Raw genomic sequence first — 13,137 nt, 5'->3', positions numbered from 1 at the left:
GCCTGATTCTGATGATGATGTTTATATACTTGCAATCTCTTCTATGAATGAGTCATAGCTGACTAATGTCTTGCATGTTTTACTCAATGTTGATTAATGGATTTAGGGGCTTTCTTTCATGTGACCCCTCATAGAGAGTGGTTCCACCCCTATTGCAAATTGTCTAGATCTATCTATTTGGGAAATGACTTGGCTTTGGACATAGTTGGCATTGGTGATGTTCAACTACAATTTGGGTTAGGGAGTATGATCACTTTGCATAATGTTAGCCATGTGCCAACTCTCACGAAGAGTCTTACCTCCGTTTTGGTTGTACATTGGATGATGAGGATTATTTTGTTTCCTTCATGGATTCTTCATGATGGAAGATCACCTATGGGAACCTTGTCCTAGCATGAGGTGCCAAGTTTGGTACACTCTACCCCCTTGTTGTATCTGGATCCATGGATCATGTTTTGTCTATGGCTATAGTTCCACATGTATATCTTTGGCATCATCACCTCTTGGGCACATGCCATGAAAGGGAATGAAAATGCTTACTCATTTGCAGTATCTTTTACCTCTTGACTATAAGTATTTAGAGTCTTCGATGGTAGGCAGACATGCAATACACATAAGAAGTCTATTATTACACACATGGGTAACCTAGTTCATTTTGATGTCTGTGGACCTATGCCATGTTAGTCGTTCGATAGTGTGAAATACTTTGTTATGTTCATTGATGATTATTCACATAAGGTCTAGGCATATCCCATAAAGCAAAAGTCTAATGTTTTGGCAATTTTTCACTATTGGCTTGCCTTGGTTGAGAACTAGACTAGGTTTAGGCTAAAATGCCTATGGTATGATAATCGCGGTGAGTATGTATTGAAAGCCTTTGAGTACTTTTGTAATGAGAAAAGCACTAAGCGTTAGTTGACTGCCTTGTACACCCCACCCTAGAATGATATGACTAAGTGCATGAACATGACGATACAAGAGAGAGTTTAGCTAGGTAGGCTTATCACATCACTTTTGGACTGAGACAGTCTCTACTGCCATGCATTTGATCAATTGATCTCCTTGCAGTGCTATTGAATTTCAAGTTGTAGAGAGGGTATGGTCTGGAAAACCTCCATCATATGCTCATATGTGTGTCTTTGGTTGTGAGCATGCCTGCCATGTACCCAAGGACAAGGACAATAAGCTAGTTCCTAAGTCAGTGAAATGCATATTTCTTGATTATGGGGATGCAAGTGAGATGGGATACCACCTATGGGATTCACAAGCATGAAAAGTCATCCACAACCATGATGTAGTCTTCTATGAAAGGAAGATGCATAAGCAACATGAGTAGATAGTTGATGTACGCATGGTTATATTTTAGGAGGAGCCTCTTGCTCCCATATAGCTAGTTGGACAGCCTCTGCGGCAGAAAATTACTGCTCATGACTATGATTTATAGGCCCTATAGCCTGCTTTGAGACAATCTACTAGCATTAGATATTCTTGAGTGCTAAAATCCCTCCATGGATTATATGATGGTAGTAGATGTAGGTGAGTCTCTCACTTATGATGAGGCTATGCACCGTGGTGATAGTCACTCTTGGGAGAGGGCTATGCAGTGAAAGTTTGACTCTTTGCAAAAAAATCATATGTAGGATTTGATTCCTTTGCCTAGTGGAAAGTATGTTTTGCCATGCAAGTGGGTGTACAAGTTAAAGAGTATCCCTAGCCTCCCCAAACTTCCAGACAAGGCAAGGTTGGTGTTGCTAAGGGTTTCAAGTAGAAGCACGGTGTAGAATTTGATGAGGTCTTTTCTCCTATTGTTAAGATAACTATCTTATGCTTGGTACTGGCTTTGGTTGCTTAATTGGACTTGGATCTATATCAAATAGATGTTAAGATGGCTTTTCTTCATGGGGACTTGCATGATGAGATTTATATGCAGCAATCTAAGGGCTTCGAGACAAAAGGTAGAGAACACTTTATGTGCAAATTGAGAAAGAGCCTTTATGGCCTTAAGCAAGCACCTAGGGAATGGTATCACAAGTTTGATGCTTTTATACATTCAATGGGATATACATGCAGTAATATGGATTTGTGTTTATACACAAAAAAGACTCGTGATGGCAACCTTTTGATTCTAGGACTCAATGTGGATGATATGTTGATTACTAAGAAAGCTTGTGATGAGTTGGATGCTTTGAAAAGCCAGCTCAAGAAGAGCTTTGAGATTAAAGACATGGACTCACATATTCTTGGAATGCACATTAAGCACGATCTCTCTCACGAGATCCTTTACTTATCTCAAAAGGAGTATATCCAAAAGGTCCTTGAGAAATTTCAAATGTAGGATGTTAAGCCTATTGGCTATCCTTTGCCTTCTCATGTGAAGGTGAGCTAGTCTGATTAGTAAAAGGCCGAGATGGCCAATATCCCTTGTGCATCTGTAGTGGGCAATTTGATGTACACCATGATGTCTGGGGTGCAAAAATGCACGGCCCTCTCTACAATTAAGCCTGAGTATATTGTAGCTACACTAAGGCTTATAAGGAGGCTCTTTGGTTAGGCCGTTAGACCTTGGTATGACTGATGTGGTCCCTACACTGCATTTGGATTCTATGAGTGCTATCCAATTAGCCAAGAATTCGGTCCTTCATGCGAAGACAAAACACATTGAGATGCATTACCACTTCATTAGAGAGGTCATTGAGGATAGGTACGTTGACCTTGTCAAGATCTCGAGTAATAAAAATCTTGTAGATCTACTCACGAAAAGTCTCTCACTGGAGCATTTTGCCTTCCTTAGAAAGTTGATGGGCATTTGATTAGATGACCTCGATTCCTCATCCTATTGTACTCTATGTAGATGTACTTTTCTTTTTCTTTTTACCCCTCACTCAAGGCACATTCACCTTTAACTAGGAGGTTATTGGGAGTAAAGGTGCATATGCCTAGCCACCCATGTATTACTACACTAAGAGTACCCATATACCTGCACACTATAGGTGACGAGCACCCATCACTGTTACTTTATTCTTTAAGTGATATTTGAATAAGGAAAGGCTGATCACACATTGTGACAGTTAGAGTTCTCACATCTCTCTCTCTCTCTCTCTCTCTCTCTCTCTCTCTCTCTCTCTCTCTCTCTCTCTCTCTCTCTCTCTCTCTCTCTCTCTCTCTCTCTCTCTCTCTCTCTCTCTCTCTCTCTCTCTCTCCACCATAGCTCTTGCTTCCACTCAAGGCTCACTCCCTTCAGTGTGTCTTTGGATGTGAGGCTTTTTGCCATGTTTCCAAGGATAAACACAATTAGCTAGATCTTAAGTCTGTGAAATGCATCTCTCTTAGTTATGGGGATGTAGGTGAGATGGGTTATTGCCTATGGGATCCGCAAGCTCGAAAGGTCATCCACAATCATGATATTATTTTTCATGAAGAGAAAATGCATAAGCAACCTGAGCAGATCATTAAGGTATGTAGGGTGATATTTTAGGAGGAGCTTCGTGTTACTGTATACCCCACTAGACAGCCTACAATGGTTGATGCTCCAATGGTCCAAGACTATGATCTTAGATAGGAGGTACAGGCTCCATAGCCTATTTTGTAGTAGTCTACTAGAGATAGACATTAGCCTGATTGGTTCATGCCCTCTATGAATTATGTTATGGTGGGTGACAGATACTAGTTAGTCTCTTACCTATGATGATGCCATATGCAAAGATAATAGTCACTCTAAGGACAAGGCCATGCAGTTAAAGTATGACTCACTGTAGAAAAATCATATGTAGGATTTGTTTCCTTTACATAGTGAAAAACATGCTTTGCCATACAAGTGGATGTACAAGTTGAAGAGTGCCCCTAGATCACCCAAGCCAGCCTATAAGGCTAGATTGGTTGCTAAGGTTTTAAGCAGGAGCATGGTGTTGACTTCGATGAAGTTTTCTCTCCTATCGTCAAGATGACTATCCTATGCTTGGTTTCAACTTTGGTTGTGTAGCTCCATTTGGACCTCTACTAGATGGATGTCAAGACAACTTTCTTACATGGAGACTTGTATGATGAGATTTGTATATAGTAGTAAAAGGGCTTTGAGGAAAAAGGCATGGAACACCTAATATGCAAGTTAAAAAAGAGCCCTTTTGGTCTTAAACAGGTACCTAGGGAATGGTACCACAAGTTTGATGCTTTCATGTATTCACAAGGATATACATGTAGGTAGTGACATGAATTTGTGCTTATACACAAAGAAGACTCGTGAATATGGCAGCATTATAATTTTGGTACTCTATGTGGATAATATGCTAATTGCTAGGAGTTCTCATGATGAACCGAATGCATTGAAAGGTCAACTCAAGAAGAGCTTGGAGATGAAGGACATGGGACATGCCTCGCATATTCTTGGGATGTGCATCACATGTGATTGCTCTAAGGGGCTCCTTTACTTGTTGCAGAGGGTGTACATCGAGAAGTTCCTTCAAAGATTTTATATGTAGGATGTTAAGTCTATTGGATGTCCTTTATCTTCTCATGTGAAGGTTAGTCAAGCCAATTGTCCATAGTCTGATGAGAAAAATGTCGAGATGGCCAAGGTCCCTTATGCATCCATAGTGGACAATTTGATGTACGCCATTATAGCCATAAGTCTATTGGATGTCCTTTATCTTCTCATGTGAAGGTTAGTCAAGCCAATTGTCCATAGTCTGATGAGAAAAATGTCGAGATGGCCAAGGTCCCTTATGCATCCATAGTGGACAATTTGATGTACGCCATTATAGCCACTCATCCTGACATAGCATTTGCAGTAGGAGTTGTGGCACACTATATGGCTACAACTAGCAGGCAACATTTGGATGTCGTGAAGGGTATCACAGGATACCTTAAGTGCATTGTAGATATATACATATATTATGGTGCTTAGCATATAGGAGTCATGGCGTACACTAACTATAATTGTGCAATACATGCAAACAATAGGAAGTCCACCTCTAGGTATGTCTTCACCGATGTTGGAGGTGTTGTTTCTTGGATGTCTAGGGTGTAGAAATGCACGACCCTATCTATTATAAAGGCATGGTATGTTATAGCCACCCACACCACTAAGGCTTCAAGGAGGCTATTTGGTTAGGCTGTGTAGTTGCAAATCTTGGTATTACTGATGTGATCTCTACACTGCATTCGGATTCTATGAGTGCCATTCAATTGGCCAAGAATCCAGTCTTCCATATGCGAAGACAAAGCATATTGAGGTGCACTATCACTTCATCTGGGAGATGGTAAAGGACGAGTCTGTTGAGCTTGTCAAGGATGAGGATCTTATAGATCTACTTACTAAAAGTATCTCAATGGAACATTTTGCTTTCCTTAGGAAGATGATGGGTGTTGGATGAGATGACATCTTTTCTCATCCTATTATACTTCATGTATGGTTGTCCTTTGCCACTTTTTTATTGTTCTATCCTCATTAGGGGCACATTCACCTTTAATTGAGAGGTTGTTGGGGGTAAAGGTGCTTGTGCCTAACCACTCATATATTAATTTTTCTGATAATACTCACACACCTATACACTACAGGTGGCAGGCACCCATCATTATCACTTCATTATTTATTATGTAGTGACGTTTGAATAAGGAAAGGCTGGTTGCACATTGTGACTATTGGAGCTCTCTCTCTCTCTCTCTCTCTCTCTCTCTCTCTCTCTCTCTCCATCCATCATAGCTCTTGCTTTCACTTGGCCTCTTCCTTTTAGTAATGTGATTGATGGCGTGTGTTTAGAAAAAGAAAGCTTCAATAAATCTTCATGAGTTTGCGATCAAACCCCACATCAATGAGCCATACCTAGAAATAGACACGGAAGGAATAATAATTAGCCAACTAATTAATCTTTTGGAACATCTATGTCAAGTCCTATAAATCACAAAAAGAGGTGGAAAAAATAATATTTATCCAACCACGTGAGCTTTGGATACATATAGACGCTCAATATATATAGGTTTCCACATTGACTTTTTTTAGTGTTTCATTCTCACTCTAAATTTTGTAGGGGCATGAACTAGGGAGGTTGTTATTTAGCACCATAGATGCTCCCTCACTCCTTTGTATGAGTTCACACCCAAACACTTATAAACATGTTCTTCCTCTCTTAGCTTCTCCCCACATTTACAATGGTGATGCACACTCAGACATGGTATGAGTAGGAGATTCAAATGATGTCAATGATAGTCTTTGATTGGAATCCATCCATATTAACACATGTAGACAAGAGTGCTCACATGAAACATTGCTTTATTTTCAACTATGGATACTACTACAATGGATCTCTCTCTCTCTCTCTCTCTCTCTCTCTCTCTCTCATAGAACCCAAGAGCATTGAGAGTCTTTAATTTATGACCATCTTGTTTTAGGTAGGTAAACAATAAGAACTATAGCCTTCATTATTTACCTTAGCCTATTGTGGGTTACTTGAGATATTTCTAGCATTTCTTGGAATTACACCCAACTTTCATCACATTACATATTGCTAACCTATAATATAAAGGCTGAGCATACTAAAGATGTACCATCTTAACATTGTTATTAAGATATCTACATTTTATACTATACTTTGCCTCTCCTCCCTTATCTTTTTACAACCAGAATTAGATCCATGTCTTGGATCCATTTCTTTCTAATTTCTCTCATTTTCATATCTTATTCTCAGCATTCTAGGCAAAGATGTACCTTTTTTCATTGATATTGAGATCTCTACATTTTCTACTCTACTTTCTCTCTCCTCTCTTACTCATATTCGTACAATTGACTCTAGAGCTATGTTTTTTATCTTTCTAATTTCTCTCATTTCCATATCTTGATCTCAATATTATTCAAGAAAATCAAAAGAGAGGTGCACAACACTATGGATGTTGAATTTTGTGGCTAAAGGATATTTTAAGTTCATTTAGGACAAAGTTACTTGGAGTAGGGACAACAAAAATAGATGATAATCATCAAGTTTAGTAGTTCATGACTCGCTCCATCTATGAAGAAAATACACATGGTTATGTGGTTGGTGCTTAAAAAAGGGAAAAAACAATATGCAATTGATATTTTCATGTGTGTGGCATAGATGATAAGTTCTTGACTAGTGAATCTTGGATGTGTTTATATTTGTTGGCCAATTTGGAGTATTGGCTGGTGATCTAAATTCATTTAGACTTACCAACATGGTCCTATAGTATAAAAGCCAACTCGTTGTATAGCTTTAAAAACTTGATATAACGTTTTCTAGTTGCATGATCTATTGGATATTAAGTTATTTATACAGATACCTCATTATTGAGTTCTAATCGCACCAATAATATTAACAATTAGAGTTTCCAACTCAAGTCATAACAATATACATTGTAGAGGATCTAGTAGGATAGCATTACTATAGCGAGGAACAAAGGCAAGAGTAAAGGTCGATGAAGAATTGGCTAATAAAATAAGGGATGCCATACTAGAAAATAACCCATATAAACCTCAAAGGGGTGCTTAAATCCAAGAAGTGATAAATGGATGATGCATTTCAACACTATGGCAATGCAAAACAAGGCATGCTACTTGACATGATGAGCTAGCTGTGATAAAATGATTAGTTTTTAGTCCAAATCAAGACATAAAAAAAGGATATCATTGATAAGATGTTTAAGTCTAATGCTCACCTCACAATTCGATTTAATCAATAGTTGACTCTAGAAACACAAGAGGAGAAAAGGGATGACAAACTAGCACTATATAATCAATAAAAAAGGGATTCCTAACCATCAATATGAGCTTGGTAAACCCTATCAGTGCATTGATGATGATTTGGGTCATGGTACTCAATACCAAAATAGGATCACAATCAAATCAAAGATTTCAACCACTTGGAAGAGCTAGGAAAGTTGATCAAGTCAACAATGGACAACAAACTTTCAAGGAGAGGAAACGAAGGAAAAAAGTCATCAATCTAAATGCAATCACTAATCGTCACCCTCAATTGACTTAAAACATCGAATTACAAATTGAAGTTGTACTTACACATGTTCCCACAAGGTGATGATCAAAAGATACGCTTTCCTCATTGCATTTTGAGGGATTTGCTCATGCATGGTGGAGATGTCTCAAAAGGGAAAACAAGCTTATGTAGACTTGGAATGCATTGAAGGCACTCACAATTCAAATGTTTGTCTCACCCATTGAGAAAGAAATGTTTGCACATAGATAGTATGGATTGGATAAACATTACAATCTAATCATGTGTGTGGAAATGATTATTTCATCAATTTACCAATCTTTTTTCTTATGATCCCTCCTTTAGGCTCAAGAATGGAGTGAAAAAGAGAGTGTGCAAAGACATGGTATATATCCCACTATATAATCATAGTTACAGTGAAGAGATTAGCTCATGCTTACTCTTAATATATTTGTCTATACAATAGTTATCTTTTTTATTTCTCTCTTCATTTTTGGATTTCTATCAAACAACCACCCGATGATGTGAAGATTCACAAGTGTGTTTATTGGTTAAAGCCAAGTCTTTCAACCAATGTAATGGCTGAATCTCCTATCACTCTCTTTAAAGCTATTAAATTTGTTGAATGGTGTGCTAGAGAGTAAAAAAATGATACTACCACTTAGTAAAGATTTGGACAGTAAAGAATTATAGAAAAATAGGGCCAATTTGTGGGTTCTCAAGTCACTAATACAAGGGTTGTCTCCTCAGCCTGATACTTGTTCAATTGCTTGGTGACAAGATGGATCTTAGCTTGATCCTTAGTTCTCGGTGTATTTTCCATCTTGATCAAGAGGGTTTGGGCAATGTTAGTTACTATTTGCAACATATCTATGTAGTCAAATAGGTGTATTTGCACAAGATCTAGTAATGAATACTAAGGAACCTATGTCTTTGACATTCAACAATATCCTTCAAATGCTATCCATTTTGGCTTGCATGGTTTCAAGCTATTGTCTTGTGTCATTGTTGATGTCCATCAATTGATTAAGATTGTCTATACCTTGGCCCTACATCTCTACAAGCTTTTGTTCCATGGTCTTAAGGGTCATACTCAAGATGTTGAGTGCACTTATATGACTAGGGATGTGAAGTGTGCACTAGGATGAAAATATGTACCCTATGTGTAGTGATTTGTGTTTGGGGTATACAAGGATGAGTGTAGGTAAGATGGTTCAAGATGGGTGCACTAGTGCATGTGTGCATTAAGGTCTAGTGCACTAGGGGATTATGATGGTGTACTAGGAGTTAGTGAATATATGTGTATGATGGTACTGTATGCACAAGGGATGTGTGCATAAGAGATATGTGCACTAATCAAGGTGCAATGAGTAAGGGATGCTTCCAATGCATTGGATTGAATTGAGGGTGCATGTGTGCAGTGTGCTAGTGGGCTAGTATGGTGTACTAATGCATTGGGGTAGTGCACTATGGTAGTCCATATACAAAGTGTCCTAAGGGATATGTGCGCTAATAACCAAGGTGCAAGATGAGTGCACTAGGGTCTAATGTTCTAGGATAGTGCTAGTACATGCATGTATGCGCTAAGGTGGGCTAAGGGAGGTGCACAATGCATGTGCATGCATATGCACTAGGGTCAATCATTTGAAAGTTAGTTCATTGTGCTTATGTGTGAGTAGACTAGGTGAGAGATTGTCATAGGCTTTGTGTGTAAAGCTCTTTAAATAATAAGGATATGTTTAGGTTCTAACATTGAGCTCATAGGGTGCAACATTTTGGTTCCATTTGCCAGGACCAAGGACACATTAGCCACAAAATTGCTTATGTGCTTCACATTGTGGATTATAGGGGAGGCATACAAGTGCAATTCTAAAACATGCACATATAAATAAGTTTTGTTTTTTTGGTTGAAATAAAAATTTGTATTTGTAATTGCACGACCCTTCCTCTTCATCTTGCTTCCATTGTTGCCTAGGAAGAGAGGAGGTGTTGAAGAGAAAGAGAGAACTTTGCATTGTCATGTCCCTCACTCCATCACACTCTCAACGTCGCACACTCAACTCACTAAGAAGACGAGATGGAGGAGAAGAGAAGAGAATGCAAAGAGCTTCACAACACCATATCCCTCACTCCACACGCACTCTCACACTCCCTCTCCTTCACTATCACGCATAAACAATAGAGTAGAAATAAGATAAGGAGAAAAAGCCACACTCCCTCTCCTTCACTGCTATCACACATAGACAATAGAGTAGCAAGAAGATAAAGAGAAAAAGTTAGCACACACATGGATAGCTTGCTCTATTCTATTTCATCCTTTTTATACATGATTTTTAGGGTTAGGGTTTCCACACTCCCCTTGGGTATCCAACACACTTTTGTAGTCACATGACTAATCTTACTTCATTGGCATGCTTTCCCTAAGGTCTATGAGTATTCTGGGATAAATTTTGATAGAGTATCTCTCTATTTTGTTGGGATTCTGCATGATTTAATACAAATTACATGGGAATGAGCCTAAAACTCCAAACCGCTCTACGATTTACATTTTGATTTAATCATGCAACCACTTTGTGCATATTATAGATGATGGTAAAATGCAATCCATCCCTTCATGAATTTATATCTTGCACTCATGTTGCTTTTTACAAGTAAGAACTTCCACTTTGTAAACATCTAAGACAATTGTGCAATAATCTCCTCAACTAAAAATGCATCCCGGATAATATGTATGACATTATTCCATGCTTTAGACTCCTTATAGAAGATGACCGAGCTTGCAAAGATTTATACGTTACTAAGGTGTTGTTGTATTTTCTCAAGTATTGTGCAAGGCCACCTTGAATTTCAATTTTATCTCAAATTTCAACAACATATGGATGATTGTACCAAATTGTTAATGTTTTATGGAAATATAGTATTGTGAGCTAGATGTACTTGTGTAGGGTGGATTTATGCTTTAACAATTTGCATAGCAATGCAATGGAAATGATTATGATCCAGGAAAGGTCAACAAATGTTCATGAATTATGGAAGCAAATAACTCAACTATTTCACAATTTTGTCACCCATTGTGTGATGTTTGAAATTATGTTTGTTGTGGGTTCTAGTACGTTAGATGATTGTACCAAAAGGAAGGTTGCTATTCTAGAGCACGTCCCTTAGGGTGTACATTTTGCTTATTCTTTGAAAGTGAGAGAAAGTAGTAGCTATGTAATGACTTACTTTGGTCAGGGAGGAACTATTAAGATATCCAACTATTAGTTGGCTACTAATGCATATTTTGTTGTTGGATAATGGTTTCATTGATTGTGCCATTGTGAACTAAAGGTTGTGTTTGCAAATGTTGCACAGAGACTTCCATGCTTCTCTAAGCTTTATTGTAGTATTAGAGACACTAACCTTGTTTATATGTCAAAATTACGGATGGGCAATCTAGACTCTAAGCTCATAGTAGGTTAGGAGTAATTTTCAAGTGTGGCTCTTTTGGTTCCTCTTTAGTTGTGGGGTAGTGAATTGTTGACATATTGTGCAAGTAATGGAGTGGCTATTAAGGATCAAGGCTATGGGGTTCAGATTGTTTGTGTGGACAAGAATGACACAATAGCTATGTATCTTGTTGTCAATATGGCTTACAAATAGCAGGCCAAAATGTAGACCTACTTTGATAGAGATAATAGATTTGACGACTAGTACGTAGTACACAAGTTTGTTTGTTCTGGATGACTTAGTTTCACTCTCATATGTTTTGCAGACACTCATATACCATGTTGGGCATCACTCAACTTTGAGTTAAATTTTCAAATAGTAAATTATTCATGTATTACGCGGGTGATGTAGTGGGTTACCAAGGGTCAAGGATATGGGGTTCACAAAGTTTGCATGGATGGGAATGATGCTCTAGCTGCCTATCTTGCTATCAAGATGGCTCGAGAAATAATAGTGCAGGAATCTAAATCTATTTTGATAAAGGTAATCGAGTAGCATCATTTGAGGAGTAGTGTGCACTACATTAAGACCGATGTTCCTATATTACAGCAAGGATGAGATAGAGCATCGGTGGACCATGTCCAACCCCATTAAAATTGCTAAATGCATGGTTGTTGGATTGATGAGTAGGAAAAGGATGTTTAAGAAGAAATAAAAAGTAATGTATGATGGCCAAGTTACTAGTTTGTTGTTATAGCAATCTCCCCATTTAACCAAACATTGTTTGCTTTCCGATTGGGCATCTCTTACTAGTTTATGACACATCTCATGAATAGAATATGTTAGCCTACAAATTTAGCCTTAGGAGATGTAAGTGTTTGGCAGAGTATTGAGATCCAAGCAAGTGCCTCTAAAAGCCTCTAGAGGCATTGAAAGTTCTCTAGCACTTAGCTAGGTTGTAGTGAATGATAATATGCTATAGGGATGGTTGTGAAGCACTTTAGGAGACAGAGAGAATGTCTTTTTTTTTGCCAAATATTGGAAATGAATATAGATGGTTTTGACCCCAAATGTTTAGCTACTAGATGGTCCATGTTTGTGTCTCCTAGTGGTTCTTCCATTTGTAACAATGCTTGACAAGGCAACCTTGTCTCACCAATTACCTAAAGCTAACCCTTTGTTAGGATTGCCATGTGGCATAGGAAGTCTAGCCCAAAACTCTAGGGATGGAAATATAATGGCCACATGAGGTATAGATATGTGGGCCACTAGCTTACATTCTTTTCAGAAGGGCATGCCAAAGTCGTGTGACAAAATGCAATCAATGTACCCACTCAAAACTTTATGTAGACAAAGCGATTAATAGGACATAGCAAATGTGGGTGATCATTAGCAATGTAATATCTTGGCATGCCTCAAGAGCACGATTCAAGCAGACAATTGAGCAACTAAGAAAACTCATAAGAACTTGGAAGCACCATCTTCCTCTTTCTATCTTTTTGAACGTGTACCCTTTTAGATAAGTTTGCAGCTCTTTGGGCAATTTAAGACCCTTTTTCACAAAGAAAAGGACTAGGTTGATTTGGTGAATATTAGAGAAGCAACTTACTTACCATCCCACCTTGCAAGGTAGCTAGCAAGAGGAATGATTACTTCAAAAATAGTTTTTGGTGCATTAGCACCACATGCTTCTATAAGATCCCAAGCCAACCAATCTATTTTGGTATTACTGTAGTGTTGTAGAGTATGTCCT

The sequence above is a fragment of the Lygodium microphyllum genome, chromosome 14 (genome assembly GCF_053477565.2).
Source record: "Lygodium microphyllum isolate KBCC chromosome 14, Lygodium_microphyllum_v1.1.10, whole genome shotgun sequence".
In the NCBI taxonomy this organism is placed as follows: domain Eukaryota; kingdom Viridiplantae; phylum Streptophyta; class Polypodiopsida; order Schizaeales; family Lygodiaceae; genus Lygodium; species Lygodium microphyllum.
The sequence above is the reverse complement of the archived record's forward strand: the minus strand, read 5'-3'. Positions refer to the sequence as shown.